The sequence below is a fragment of the Podarcis pityusensis genome (assembly GCF_964106645.2).
Source record: "Podarcis pityusensis genome assembly, chromosome: 4".
Classification (NCBI taxonomy): Eukaryota; Metazoa; Chordata; class Lepidosauria; order Squamata; family Lacertidae; genus Podarcis; species Podarcis pityusensis.
Genome location: NC_138027.1, coordinates 32,020,236 through 32,036,626, shown reverse-complemented (window position 1 = coordinate 32,036,626; position 16,391 = coordinate 32,020,236). Strand labels below are relative to the sequence as shown.

At 38.4% G+C, this 16,391-nt stretch overlaps 1 protein-coding gene across 15 annotated transcripts in view; it reads right to left on the bottom strand.

The window, feature by feature from the left end:
* The window catches only part of ZBTB20 (zinc finger and BTB domain containing 20), a 622,933-nt gene that overhangs the window by 451,859 nt on the left and 154,683 nt on the right, over nucleotides 1-16,391 (bottom strand). For 9 of the 15 annotated variants that reach the window (XM_081004314.1, XM_081004309.1, XM_081004306.1 and 6 more), the window contains exon 1: nucleotides 13,501-13,828. The exons of the other annotated variants lie outside the window; for them this stretch is intronic. The gene's annotated coding sequence lies outside the window, so the exon portion shown is untranslated. Of the gene's footprint in view, nucleotides 1-13,500; nucleotides 13,829-16,391 lie in introns of those variants that run through there. 15 annotated transcript variants of the gene reach the window in all.

Genomic DNA, 16,391 nt, shown 5'->3' with positions numbered 1-16,391 from the left:
AACACGGACATATCCAGTTATCTATCTTGTTCCATTCTCTGGCTCAGCTGATAACAGGTCTCCATTTTCAAATGCTGCTCTGACCCTTTCTTGTTTAAGAATGTGGAAGATCTAACCAATCAAAAACGATCTAAGAAGGGTCAGTATTTCTTTAACAGAAGCTAGGGCTAATTATTTGTTGACTGCTTGCCTATTACAGTTATATATTTCCAACATCTCAAAACTGGGAAAGTTCCCCTTAAAGTTTGTGATAGTTCATACTTTTATACATAACTATTTAACACCAATTCCAGGGTCCCCCCCCCCTTTTCATTGCTACGGGAATTGGAAAACAGATAATCCCTATTTAAGTAGCACACCAGAGACAAAAATGGCTTAAAATGAACAAGTACAAATCTCATCATTACTGTGGAAGATCAAGGTTTAAAAAATATACTGATGTTGATTTGAAATGAGCCATCAACTTCATTTGCTGGTGGTTTTTATTGTTGGAAGGAACGCCATAGAGGTTCCACAAAGAAACGCAAAAATCTGCTAGCTTTTTAAGTGAAAGCCATGTAAGTTGTTTCTTCTTCAAATTTGGCAGGCTGCATAGCCATATGACCTTCACTCTCAGCCCTACTGACAATCAGTGGGTGAATTTTTATCTGCAATGAAAGCTCTACCAGTAAAATTGATTAAAACTTTGCCTCATTTACAACAAATTGCTCTTTGTTTTGTAAAATGAGAATTCTAATTCATATTTTTTTTTACATATCATTTTTCTATCCATCAATTTGTAACACCATTGTTTTCATTTTTTAAAATTGATCCTGCTTTTCCTTCATGAAGAGAAACCACAGAAGAACTTTAGCAGAAATGATATCAGGAGTAATGTATATTTGATAACTAAGATTCTAGCTTTAAGGTGTTTTAGGGTAAGATAAGGTTAAATTAATTAAGGTAATGTGAATAATAGAATATGGGGAAAGATGGAAAGGATTTGTTAATTATTAGATTAAATTAGGTTAGGATGAATTTTTTTAACAAAAATTGAGAAAGATGGAAAGAATTTGCTGAAATAACTAATTAAACTAGAATACAAAAAGGGAGGTGTGAGGAAGTCAATGAAACAAGCAAATGGAAGTTTTAGATATGTAAGTTGGGATTTGTGTTGTTTTCTTTTTTCTTTTTATCTTTTTGTTGTATTGTTGTATTGGTTTTTGTGTTTTTTCTTTTCTTTTTGTCTATTATAGTGTTGTTTTTTAATGTTTTTTTAATGTTTTTCTTCTTATAATTCTGAAAACTACTAATAAATATTATTTTTTAAAAAATGAAGAGAAACCACAGAAGAAATCTGCCTCCTCTTTTTTTGTACAATTAGTAAAATTCTCAATCCTTACTTTTTCTACACAAATGTTCTTTTGAAACATCCACCTAAATGCAAAATTCTCAAAAAACCACACTTTTTTTCTTATAAATAATCATTGCTTTCAAGCTTGTAATTCTAATTAAAATCAGACATCGAATAGTTAACTTATTACAGAGCATTAAAAAGTTAATAAAAAGTATCCTTCTGGTGTTATTTTCTCTCTTCTCCAAGACATTGGAAAAGAGGTTCAATTTTTTTTATTAGATTTATACTCTCATTTTTGTCCGAAGTCCTCAGAGCAGACCTCAAAAGTCATATTAAAGTTACAGCATGCCTACATTTCTAGGTTGTATTAACTAACACCTGTAATCAAATCTGCTGCCAATTAAAAATAAAACTTCAGGTTTGCATTGTCATAATCTATAAATAGGCAATCAATCAGCTGATAATTATAATACACAAGTTGAAGAATGAGTAAAAGATCTTACCTATTAGTCTGAGAAAAGAATTCTAATATTTTCTCCTTAAATTTGAGAACCTTTGCCATATTCAACCTGTCAATACTGAAGCTGGCTAAAAACATTAAAGTACACATGAGAAAAATCACAGACGGCACTAGCTGAAACCCTCCTCAGATATGCTTCTTGGTCTGTTGGTTGAATGCAAGGAAGTTTAGCAAAAGAAGGTACAGTACACAGTTAAAAAAAGAATTAGTCTTCAAACTAACTGACAAAAAAAAAAAAAAAAAAATACAAATCACTCAGGCCAGATGGCATTCACCAAAAAGTTCTTACAGATCTCAAATGTGAAATTGCAAGACTATTCCAATAAAATATGTAACTTGTCACTAAAATCTGCCCTTTTGCAAGACTCTGGATAGTGGCCAACACAATACTATTGTTTTAAAAGATAATTGGTGCATGTTTTAGTAGAAAATTACAGACCTGTCAGCTTTATATCTGTTCCGCATAAACTGATGGTAACTATTGTTAATGGCATAATTTTTAAACACTTCGAAGAACAAGCCTTGTTGATAAAGTATCAGTACGGCTTTGACAATGGTAAATCTTTCGTCACTATCTGGGATTTGTCCAGTGTGTCAACAAGCATGCAAATAGGGATGGATCTTGAATAAATATACATTTATTTATTTATCTGTTCGTTCGTTCGTTCATTCCATCATCCATTCAAAGTACCATATCAAAATATTCTTTCACCCCCTCAACAATTATGAAGACAGATATTCTTATAGATTAGTAAGAAACTAGTTAAAACACTGTAAGCACAAGACAGGAATAAATGGCCAGTTTTATGTAGTATTTTCTTTCGTCTTGAATTATAGCCTCAGAAAACCATCATATGGAGGTGTAGGGGAGAGCTTATGGTGGAAGAACTGTCACATCCTGACCTTTTAAAGGCTTGTGCCAGCCAGGGCAGAAGGTGAGGGGTGGCAACTTGTTTTATTTTTATTTCTGTCAAATCATTAAAAAACCCAAAACCCTTCCATTGGTTCTAATGGAAGTGAAAATAATGAACCCAGCTACAGAGCTCCTGTGGCTTCTCCCTACACACCTTGTCTTGGGCATGTTGAGTGAAGGGGAATATTCTGGATCATACGCATCCAAGACCTTCCCTGATCCAGCCCAATGCACCACTGTACGTCCCTTACTAACAGAGCACAGACAGGAGTGATTGTATTGGAAAGCTCTGCTGCCATCCAGGGACAATCTCCGGCAGCAGACCTGCCTCTCTGAAGTTAACTCCCCTCTCTACTCTTCCCAGGGACAACGAAACACCTTGTTCATGATTAGCAAATTACAAGTACAGTAGAAGGTGCAACTTACCCCTAGGAGACTTTCAATACAATACAATAAACTATGGGTAGGCAAACTAAGGCCCGGGGCCTTCTCAGTCCGTCCTGCGGACGTTCCAGAAATCAGCATTTTTTAACATGAGTAGAATGTCTCCTTTTATTTAAAATGCATCTCTGGGTTATTTGTGGGGCCTGCCTGGTGTTTTTACATGAGTAGAATGTGTGCTTTTATTTAAAATGCACCTCTGGGTTATTTGTGGGGCATAGGAATCCGTTCATCCCCCCCCCCAAAAAAAAAAATTGTCCGGCCCCCTACAAGGTCTGAGGGACAGTGGACCGGCCCCCTGCTGAAAAAGTTTGCTGACCCCTGCAATAAACAAAATACAACATCTTTTGCCGTGTGTGTATATTTAGTATGGAATTTGTATGGCACATTAAAAAATATTATTCCCAATTAATAAGTAGTTGGCTGAGGCAGAGGAATGAAAGAGGAGCAAGTATTCTATTTCCATGAGAAATAAGTTGCTTCTCCTGACCTCCAGGATCCAGCGAGCCAGTTCGAGTTTCCGGAATCATCAGTTTGGTTTCAGTGCTGTGCAGATAGGGGAATACAGTCCACCAAGGTGGCATCACCAATCTCATATGGTTGACCAGGGCAGCCATACACCATTGCAAATTTGTACAAGCTCGCTTTCCATGCACACTATAGACTATCCAAGTGTAAAAACTATCTGGGTGGGTGGCATAACACATTCCATCAGCAAAAGGATTCCCACTTCCCCATGGTTGCCGCCCCTACAGTTCTCGAAACCCTCCAGCGATTTGGGGAGGGAATGGGATGAGGAGAGAGGGTAAATGCTTGCACCAATGGAATGAGCTAGTTGGATACTGCTCAATGTAACTTTCCTTTGCACATTTTTGTGCTCACACCTCTACTCTGCAAGCATGTGAAACTACTCTCCAGAAGGGCCACAGTTGCAATTATTGGGCCTTATAAAACCTTATCCTTGCCTTATTTGTATATTTAGTAACAACTCACCTGTTTTATACCTTGATTGTAAGTAAGCAAGTTCGTTTGAAACAACAGAGAGCTGATTTTCATGTAGATTATTATGGATTTGGTTGTCAGAAGAGCAAAAGGATTATTTTTTTTTTAAACATGCAACAAAAGCTACCAGGGAAAAAACCCACCAGATTTATTACCAATGAACACCGTGGCAAGAAAAACAAAATGCTTTAGTGGAAGATTACAGGAAAATTTAACAAATCCTTACATTCAGATAAATATATTCTTAAAACACATTCTTAAATAATCAGTATGGTTTAGCAGAACATAATGTGAAAAATATACTCCAGACTTCTGAACTAGGCAGGAGCAGCTGCTTTCACAGCAGTGAAACATTTCAGGCCGAACTGTACTGGCTCATAGGACAAATGGTTTAAAGTCTGTATGGCGCAGAAAGAACCCGCGTTTTTAGGAAATGTCAGCATCTTCTTTTTTTGAAAAAAAACAAAAAAAAAAACACTTTCTGTCCAATTGGAGCGAGATTTGAAACCTTAAAAATTTGGCAGCACTGGCTTGATTTTTTAAAATGAAATGTTGGAAGTTATGAAACAAGCTGCTTGGACCTCATACAGTTCGTTCATGAGTCAGCACCAACTGGACTTTTGAAACAGGTTTCTATTGGTTCTAACAGTACTTATTGTCAGGATTATGGCAGTGCAGGTGCCAAATTCAGGAACCCTTGATGCCAAATCCTCTGTTTCCAGGCAGAAAACAACAACAACTGGCCAAACATGCACCAAACTCTAGTTGTGACCTCCAGAAACACCAAAGCGAAAGAGCTCATTCTCCATCGCCCATTTATTTTGGGAAACCTGCCATAGGAGTGGAGACAATTCAATACACCATTAGCTTGGAAGATTGCATCTCCGTGATGTCAGACATGCAAATGGGAAGTGAGAGACGACATTGCCCATAGGAAATAATATTTTAGCAACCAACCAGAAGAGTTGAGAAAAAAATCCTAAAGCATTCTTGCATAGTTAACTCTAGCCAGCAGTTCTGTAGAAATGCAGAATGTTCTTTTATGACTTTACGAGTCCAGTGCAAGTCAGATCTCAGATGCAGAAAGCAAAATGTTGATAAGTCCTTTGGCTACATGCAATACTGAATGGGGGCAGTGATGGTGGGGCAGATGCCAATTGCTGTATTATTATAATGCATTCAGCGCCAAAATGTCCCAGATATCTAATCTAAGGCAAGTGAAGTAACAAATACACAAGAAAGAAAGGGGGGGGGAGGACACCTATAACTTCAAGCTTAGTGACAGAAGATCCTGCTGCGGGGGAACAAAATAGAGAATTCAAACTACTCAAGGGTGAGAAGAGACTCCAACACTTACGTAGCCAGCAAGAAACTAGCCTGTTGAACAAAGGTAACATTGATGTTAGTTGCTCTGCCCACTTTTGTGGGCTTCTGAAGTTTGGCCAGAAGGAAATGAAGCCCTTGGGCTGAAAAGATTCCCCACCCCTGTTTTAAGCTACCTGGGACCAGAAAATACAATCAGACATTAGGTAGACAGATAGAGAGCAGCTTTTCTATAGCTGTACCTTGTATCCCGCCTAAGCAATATCTGTCTCGTGCTTTCTTTACTATCTTTTGATGCCCAGCAAATTCATGATCAAATTATAAGTCACCTGTGTTCACAGATGTCTTCTGTGATTTGTTGTAAACCTGTTTAAAAATATGAAACTCCATGAGGAGCCACACTTTGGGTCAATGTTTTCATAGTGCTGGCAAGCAACAGATCTGTTTAGGGTTGGGTTGTGGGTTTTTTACTGTGTAATGTATAATACTTAAGTGTAATACAATTATATATTTTAAGTGAGTATAAATTATCAATAAATAATAATCCCTACAGATCGGAATGAAAACTGAATGAGGGAAATATTGAGAGGCCCTGGCTTCAGTTTCTTGCAGTACTGTACACAATTATACATTTCTAATGCTGGTTCCTAATCTTTTCTGCCTTTTGAAGTCACACCATCTCCAGTGGTGGTGTAACTAATCTTGGTTCCACCACAGTATTTCACTTTTTGTACTAGAACATACAAGGTTGCAGCACTTACACCCCTTTTGGCTATCAAGTGTCCTTTAAGCCTGTTGCTCATGTATTGCTCAGGTGCTGAAGAACACATATGGGTATAAACTGAGGAGGCAGCCTGGGGTTTCATGTGAAGGACCTGTCCCTAAAGGCCCTGTTCCCACTGGTTCTAGGTCCAAACTCTGCATGTTGCAGCTGGAAAGTTGAAGAGGAATTCTTCACAAGTTCAGCTGAACCCACTCAGAATCCTTCCTACAATATGGAATCCTGCGCAATCTCAATGACTGAGGGGAATCTAAACGTATTCAACCAAACAGTGGAAGAATCCCAGTCTAGACCATTTCAATCAATGTAGGAAAGGACAGGGGTAGAAACAGGAACATTGAGGGTGGGGAGTGCACAGCCCCTCCACAATTTAAGCCCTCAAATGTTCGCTGAATGTCTGAAGAGAGCTTCTGTTTTGTTCCAGATCTAGCTAACATGCTCCGTTAACACTTCCTTCTTGCTGGTTAGCAATTTTCAAAACAAGGACATATTTCATAGCATCATAGAACTGCATAAATGGAAAGGGACCTTGAGGGTCATCTAGTACAACTCCCTACAATGCAAGAATCCTGCCTACAGCCATCCCTGGGTGGGCTTGAACCACCAACCTTCTGGTTAGCAGTGAGATGTACTGACTCATTGCGCCACAGAGATGTCTCTGTTGAAGTGAGATTAAGGGGACCTCAAAAACAGGAATAGCATAGTAAAGGACAACCTCACATCAAAAGCCCTCTTGACTGAATGCTCCCACTGAGTCACAAGTTATGTTTGGTCATGCTGCAGAGCAGATGGACATAGACCACCTCTGCAGCTGAATCAAATGTATAATTGGAGCAAATCTTTAGATTTGCACCAGTACAAACACTGCCTTAGATTTAACAAAACCAAACCTTTCCATTCTCCTATATTTTATCAGCTCCAGGCTTTTCTACTCAAATCCCATCTCCTTCCTAAGACACCTGCAGCTTATCAGACAACAGTACACCATTATCTGTTGTTTTTTAATATAGTCGCCCCTATACTGTCTCTTATAAACCAAAGCAAACAATATAAGTGTGGGAACTTCACCCAAAGTTTTCAATCCTATCTTGATAGCACATTTATAAGTCTGCCTGGAATTTGAAAACAACAAAAGTTTCTCAAAGACCTGTATCTAGAGGGTGTGCTTTTTTAAACTAGAGAAAAACACAATGTCAGTAATCAATTAGTTTCAGGGGTTATAAATATCCTGGATACTGTGAAATGCAAGCATCTGTATTCAGTGTTCCTTCCTTCAGTCATATCATGCTAATGACCTATCACTACAAACCTGCTCAACAATAAGAATGTAGTATGTTGAAGAAATTCCACCCAGGACTGTCCAATCCTCTGAATGGCTTCCTCAGTTAAGTCCCTCTAGATTCAACAAGACTTACAATACAGTTGTACCTCTGGTTACAAACTTAATTCGTTCCGCAGGTCTGTTCTTAACCCGAAACTGTTCTTAACCTGAGGTACCACTTTAGCTAATGGGGCCTCATGTTGCTGCCGCACCACCAGCACGTGATTTCTGTTCTCATCCTGAGGAAAAGTTCTTAAACCAAGGTACCACTTCCAGGTTAGCGGAGTCTGTAACCCGAAGTGTTTATAACCCGAGGTACTACTGTACTCCCATGTAAATGAGCTAAGGACTGCAATCTAAACAGAACTGGGGGGGGGGGGATACTGACTGGAATGCATATAACTTTTTGTAAATGTGTATCAGAATTGTGGTTGAGCTACACTATCAGCAGCGGCACAGAGACCTCAATACAACCAGACAATGATATTTAGGTAAACTCAACCATTGATTGTGGAGTGTTTACATTTTAGTGCAACAAAAGCTTCCATTCATAATGGTTCAATTTAAACATAAAATTTCAAACTTCAAATAATAGAACTTTCTTAATCGACATCCTTCATCTTGCACCTATTCTTGACGTATTCTTCCATGGTTTGCTTTAACTATAGTTTAGTTTCGAGTCATAACTGGGGCCTACTACAATGAGAGACAAGGTAATCACAGTTGCCTCAAAACCAAGGGTTCAAACCATGATTTGGAGAAATCCTAGATAGCTCTAATCACAGTTATCAGATGTAAGACTATAGCTATGGTTGCAGCTAACTATGGTAGGATGGGGAGATTCCTGTACAAATAGGGTGGGGGGAGAAGAGGGAGCCAATAGGCATGTTCAAGATCTCCCCAGATCATGGTGTAGAGATTGGAAACATCTGAATTGACCATACTGGTTAAACTGTATGCACCGCATATCCTTACGCTGCTTACAATTCAGAAGAATTAATATCAATTAATTTTTAAAAATTCAAATTGAATAAACTGAAACTTGAACAAGGCATCCAATAAGGGAAAGTGGGAATTGATTTCATCATTTTTGCTGCACACATTTAACAGAAAAACGAAGCTAAATCAGAACACATTTGCTATTAAGGATGCCTGTTTAACGGTCTATGATATTTGCAGAACAAGTACAGCAGGGACAGCAGCAACAAAAGCATATTCCCTATGAAAAACTGAATATGGGTTACTACTAAGTGAGAGACAGCAGACTCAAAGCAAAGAGAGAGAGAGATGTCAAAAGACAGGCCTCCTTCCATTCTCATTTAATCAAAGCCATACAATTAGTAGATGTCCATTGTTCTTTAAATTTTATTTTATACACAACAATGGATGCAATAAAATATAATAAAATATAATTAAGAGGAGTCAAGTCACACTACTTGATTTCAGTGGCATACGGATTTGTACCCATTATGTTTTGAAGCTACCCATGCCTTAACTATGCCTTCAAAAGCTCCAAGTTACATACTGTTCGTCCTGTGACTAATGAAAACTGGATATGTCCATTCCTTTCACAATTCCTTCTACCTATTTCACAATACCCTCAGCCCCTGCTGGCCTTCTTAGAATCCTGGCAAAAACAAACACTTCAATTAATTAGTGCTAGAGACTGAAGAACGATGACAATGAAGAAGCAAAGGATCAGGCCCTAGTGGTACAGGATAGAAAAATGTGTCCTAAAAAAAAAAAAAAAGCAACAGCAAGCATTAGTTTTCAACAAAAATTTCAGAATACTGAAAAATAAGCAAGACTATCCAGGACACACGCAGTTAAGTTGAATGGGTCCCAAGCCTGAGAAGAAACAAACTCTTACCTCAGTATGTAACTGGGAACCATGGCATAAAAGCGTCAAGATCTACCTTATCATACTACAATAACATCGCTATTGAAGAAAGCCTATTAGAGAAGAGAGCATATTTAAATCATCATCATCATTTATTGGTTAGGTGTTTTGGGGTTTATTTTTACTTTGTGTTTACTTGAGCAGGGCAAGCATTTTATCTGAAGCCAGTTTCACTTTTGCATATACTGGTAGTTTCCCTGCTGATGCTGGAACTGAATTGCCAATACTATGCAGACAGAGGAGATGCTGGGTTTGTTTTTTGTTTGTTTTGTTTTGTAACATAAATAATTAAAAGAGTTTAATATATATTTTTTAAAAATAAATAACTTGGAATAAACTTGAACCGTTGTTTTTTTTAAGCTCCTCACGGCCACAAGTATCTTTGCTGTGCTGCCGTAGAGAAGTCCTATAAAATTACATAAGGATGAAACTGATCAAGAAGGTCACTTTTTTCATCTTTTTCTGAGCAGAATGTTTCATGTAACAGCTCTCCTTGAAAATTACTAAGGCTTTTTTTTAAGAGATGCAGAAAGGATATTTTAAATGGAGTTAAAACTAACTCTAAATGTCTTTAAGTTTCTTGCTTTTGTTGCTATTCTTTAATGCTTCATAGGTATTCATCTATGCTTCTCTTGCAGGAGAGAAAACTTAATATTTCTAATAAATCAGAAAACTGTCCCATACGACTTTATCAAGTAAAAAGGACTGAATGATTTTCTCTCTTCCATAAAGGCTTTAGCCAAAGTCCATTGAAGTCAATGAACTTTGGGTCGTGACCCTAAAGCCAAATATAGCAGAAAATAATTTCCGAAACAAACTTCAGTTTAGTAGACATTTTGCTACCAAATTTGCCTGCTTGGTATTTTCACATTCTGGTCCTATTAACAAGTAGGGACTGACTAAACTCTCAAAGGAATTAACGAAGAATACATGTATACCAGTCAGTCCAAATTGTTTTAGCTACAGGGCATGGCAAAGCATGAAATAACTACTTCAGAGCACTTCCTCATGTGGGTGTGTTAGATAACTGTCTGTTCCAACGCTAAAATAAAGCAGACTGTGACCAAACCAACGCTACTGTAGGATGTTCTCCTACTAGATGGAAAGGGGTTTCAAAGAACTGCAAGGTGCACAACCTATTATGCCCAGCAACGTTACTAACATTCATTACTGCTCACTCAGTTACTTCTTCTGAAGTTTACTTTTCACGGCTCAATACAAGTTACCATCAAGTACCATACAAGTTATGGCTCAATACAAGTTCTGTTAATTAAGAGAGATTTTGCAGGGAAATAATTTATGCCAAAAAAATCAAATATTTTCAATGACAATTTTTTTTCTTTTAAAATCCACATTCTTCTTTTAACTCAGGAAAAAGCACACACAGAGAGAGAGAGAGATTTGCCCCATGCAATGTGATATTTTGCTCACCCAAGGGTCTTATAAAATTAAGCAATATATTTTTACCCTTTTTTAAAAAGGGGGATGTAGAACAGCTGGCACAACATCTTCCATACCACAAATTCATGAAATATTACAATAAAATAAAATATGATAAGCCTGCAAGGATCCCTGCAATTGAAAGAGGTATCCTATAAGGGAATATATACTATTCTAGTTCAAAAGCAAGCATCAGGTGTCTGAAAACACATACACTTCACATGGGGTGACTGGCAGCTGAACACTGCTGCTGAAGCTTGCCAAGCGTTCACCAAATTGCTCCCCCTCTGAGGCATTTAATAATTTGCACACAGCTCTTCTCGCTTTCCTACCTCCCAGCCTAGACCAAAGTTTCAAGGTCTGCAATTCCTGGCAGGGGAACTACGTACACTTTTAAGGCTACAGATTCTTATGCTTAGTTCATATATATTTAAAAAGAAGTATATGTCCTTGCTTAAAAACAACTGTTGGTGTGTCTGACTTAAATGATAAGTAAGGGAAGATAAAAGAGGCAACTGAATTGCTATCCGAAGTAATATCATCTTGGGCTGCTGGGGGTGGAGTGTCACACTGCAGAAAACTGTACTTAAAAGTCCATCATAAAACATTTTGCCAACCAAACTTATTTTAATGCACATTTATCAAAGTATTAGGGGCTGAAAAAAATTCAATATAGCATGAGGGAGCCTTCTTTGCCAAGTCTGTTGGATCATTTGTTGCAGTAGTTTAAATTAACATGGCTTGTCCAGCATATCCTCTGGTGAGATGGGAAGCTTATAAGTTTAAAAAAACAACAGCAGCAACAAAAGAAAAACTTGGCATGCTGCTTTCAAGTGGACAACACTGATAACATCAAAAACTTTTATCATCTGGAAAGTATAAATTAAATAAATGATGCGAGCAATCTCTTCTACGCTGCTAGGTGGGTTAGGTAAATAGCTGTAAGGCCTCCTTTGTGTTATCAAGAAAGGCCTAATGCAATTTAAAATAAGGTATGTCTCTTGTTATTTTATAATCTTGTTTTTAATGGATTGTGACTGTTGAAAGATCTCCACTGATTAGCATCCATTTTCTATAGCATAGTAATTACTCATGGATTCTCCACAATATTTTATGTAACTCCCTTCCACTTTCTCCTGCTTTCTTTTTATATAGCCAGCGAGTGTTGTAGTTTTACTCTGTAGAAGCACAGACATGAGTTCAGGTTTAAAAATCCTTCTAAATGGATCAGCTTGGCCAGCCTTTAAAAGCTACTGCGGGGAGGGGGGGGGGGAGAGAGAAAGAACTATCATGAAAAGCTCCTCAAACAATTTAAAATGGTCTTCGGCACTCATCACAGTCCGTTCCTTGGCAAAATAAAAATAATCTCGCAAACATCTCCAGTGCTTGAAACAATATACAGCTTATGGGAGAAAAGGAATAAATAGCCTTTTAAAAAAAAATTAATAAAGCACCCTCTCTCAAGACATTTTGGTACATTGTAAAAGACCCTCTCCCAGCATCAACACAGAGCAAAACACAAGCACACTTCAAGAGAGTGTGGGATGAAAAGAGTTGTGTGTATAGAGTTGTGTGTATATATGCGTGTGTGTGTGTGTGTGTGTGTGTGTGGAGGGGGGGAGGAAGAGGATTGGAAGAAATCAGGGATACTAACTCCCTTTTAGAAAGTTTGAATTCTTACTCCTCAAGAGTAGCCCGTCTAGTAAAAAAAAAAAAAAGCTATACTCTCTCTTTTTTTCCTTCTTTCACACACTAGCAGCAATCATATATTTTTTTTTAAATATATTTTTTGGCAGGCAGGGAACAGATAGATGTAGAATATTGCATTCGAGAACATCTATCCCCAAAGAATGATTTATATATATTTTTAAAATCCCTTTCAAAATAGTGCGGCCTGCTTCCCAGGTTGCAATTTGTTTTCATATATCGAAAATATGGACTTTAAACTCACAACAGATACCAAACAAAGAACAGTAACTGTAATCTCTGGTCACCGGCATTACAGTTAAAAACTCATTGGCAAACACTGAGACACAAACACACACACACACACACACACACACACAACATTTAGCAGTAAACAAGGAGAACATGATATATGGACAGACAGATGGAACATAAACAGAAAGGAAAAAGCAGAGACCCACTAACATACGGAGAGGGTTGTTTTAAAGGAGTGAAAGATATTGATTTACTTGGAACCGGTGTTGGAAAAACAAACATATTTGTTTCCTTTCCTGATTTAAAATAAAAAGTAATTAAAGTGAAATATTATAAAGCAGCATATCTTTAAATAAGTGGTATAGAGGAAGGGGGGGATGCATTTGTGAAGGAGGCTGGCCTATAGATGTTCCAAAATTTTCTGCTCACACATAGGTCTCACAAAACTTGCATCCCTAAAATAAAACAGCAAGAGGAGAGGAGATAATACAGAAGTGTCAAGGGAAGGAGGGGGGGATTGTGGGGAAAGGAAAGGAAAATATTCTCTCTCTCTCCTTTTTTTATAAAAGTTGACTGGCCTACCTTGCTCCCCAGTCCTCAGTTTGTCTCCTCATAGTCGCTGTCTCCCTGGAAGTGCAGTGTGAATGGTAATGACTGCCTGCCTCCCTAATGAGTCCATTTTCCTGCTCTTGATGTTGTGTATATACACACACTGCAACCTACCTTACAAACCACAGAGACGGGAAAGGGAGAGAGAGAGAGAGCGAGAGAGAGAGAGAGAGCGAGAGCGCAAAGCGAGAGTGTGAGAGATAGAGAGAAAGGCACACACAGACAAAGCCCTCCTACCAGACAGCAGACAACCCTCCTTCCCCTATCTAGCAAAATACAACTCGGCTAATGCAGCAACAGGTTCAACGCTGCCAGACTGAGACCGTGCAATAGAAAAGGGTATATATATAGTGGAGATCAGGATTTCTGGCACACAAGCCGTTTAATGTCAGCTGGCCCCACCTTCCTTATTTATGTTACAGGATGTTGGAATGCATTGTTCCAGGCAGTCCGTGTAATTATCATAAATACATTTTTTTGGTGTGTATATTAGCAGGAAAGGCTGAAATGCATCAGCCACTCTGCTTTGTAACCTGATAGCTTTAACACATGCATGGAAAGTGTAAACATATCTCTTTTGACAGGCAAACCACACAAAGCCTTCTGATGACTGGGCATGAGATCTTTTTAAGAAAGCAACTCCTGAAGATAGATTTCCCCAGACAATAGTGGAACAGGGAAAACCGATCTTGCTTAGGAGGAAGGCTGCAGAAGAGGTTGCCAGTAAACAAATTAAGGGAAGGCCATTTCTCCAGCATTCCCTCCCTCCCAAATATATATATATGGAATCTTCTCCCCACAACAGCTATAATAATGTCTTCTACTTATGTCTGAACAGGTGCAACATGTACTATAGGACATAGTACACACTGTTACAAGGACAGAAATAAACCCTTTTTTGAACTGTAAACAGGACATGGTTATTTAAACTAGTATAAGGTCTCAGATGCAGCACTTTCAGCTCACCCTCAGTCTGATTCATTACGAAGAAAATAATAACCACGGCAATTGAACAGTAAAAATGAGATTTTAAAACATTACGCCACATCTAAAATACACGTGTATATTTACTTAGCAGATACAAGGCAGACAAACTTGTACTCTTATGTGACCAACTTTCAAGTGAATTTCTATGTTCCCATCTTAAAGCTGCAGAAGCAATATTTTATATACAGTGATGGGAGGGAGAGAGAGAGAGAGAGAGTATATAACATTTCATGTGTGGTAAGAACCATACATATATACCATAAGTGAGCTTATAAAGTACACACAAGTGAGCAACTAGGCTACTTCCCACAGGAGACACATTCTCAGCTTCAAGTCTGCAGAAAAAAATAAGTCAGGTTCAAAATATTTGGATGATACATGCACCCTCCAACTTGTTGTAAGACTTGCTCACTCAACTCCACTGTATGCACAATTTCTAATACAGTACCAGAAGTGAAAATAAAAATATGTAGGCACAGAGACTTATAGAGAACAGGCACAGTAGTGAAAAATACACATACTGTATCGCTTCCATAGATGGCTTCCCCAGAAGTACGGTACATTTGTCTATTACTACAACAGGCTAGGCACCGTCCTAATGTACATTTATCCATGTGGACTGTGGTTACACACAAAGGAAGCTGCCATGTCAGAGCCCAAGTCCATCTAGCTTAGCATGGTCTGTCTGCACTAACTGCCAGCAGCTCTCCAGGTTTTCAGACAGGAAGTCATTCCTAGTGTCACCAGAAGATGCTGGGGATTAAACCTAGGCCCTTCTACATGAAAAGCAGGTGCTCTACCACTAAACTACAGCCCTTCCCACAGTCAGCTTGCTAAATAAAAGGCTTATGAGTTTTTGCTCCAACAAAATTACTCCTACAGATGAAGATACATAGGCTGCAGTATTCTGAAGGTCTTTATTATTTTACCAATTTTGGATGAGAAACAGAAAAATACTTGTAAGGGTACCAGTAATCTACAAAAATACTGAAAATCTTAACAGGAACATGGCTTATAATATATTTCAAGCTACGTATATCCAGTGCTGGGATTCAGTGTCATAGCACATCCAAGTCTGACACACAAGTAGACACTCAAAATAGATACAGCTATATGTCCTTCCCTTTCTTTACGGGTGTGACTTGCAAATGCATTCCTATGAACAAACGTTGTAACTGTGAACATATGGAGCTGCCTTATACCACGTCAGACCCTGGATCCATCTACCTTAGTACTGTCCACTCTGACTGGCAGCAGGTCACCAATGTATCTGGAAGTAAGCTGAGCCCTGCCACACAAGGTCCTTTGCTGGCATTGCTGGGGATTGAACATGTGACCTTTTGTATGCAACACATCTGCTTTATGATGGAGCTATGGTTTCTAACTTCCTCCTCTGCTACAAACAGTCTTGAAGAACAGTGCTGCAGCAACTTGCCCAAGGGCTAACAGCACATAGCTAATACTAATATTCAAAGTATAACATGATAATCACATTATATTTTCCTGTTTACATCTCCCTCCATCTCCATGCTCTCCCACTGTTGTCCCCCTTGTGGCTATTATTAGATTATAAATCCTTTGAAGTAGGAACCCGTCCTCTCGTGCCAGCAACCTATATTACCTAAAATAAGATCCAATCACTTCATTTAAGGGAAGTTTCTTTCCCCTCTCTGTATTCTTAGGGCTGCCAAATGTCCAGACATTACCGGGATTTCAAAGGCGGAATTAACATCCGGGGGAAAATTTCTGAAAGGCGGCGCTTTGTCCTGGATCTTAGGCAAGTCAATTGAAAAGCTCAACAACTTTCGGGGTGTCCTGGTTTTTACTTTTTAAAATACGGCAACCCTATGTATTCTGACACGCTACTATGGCTATAA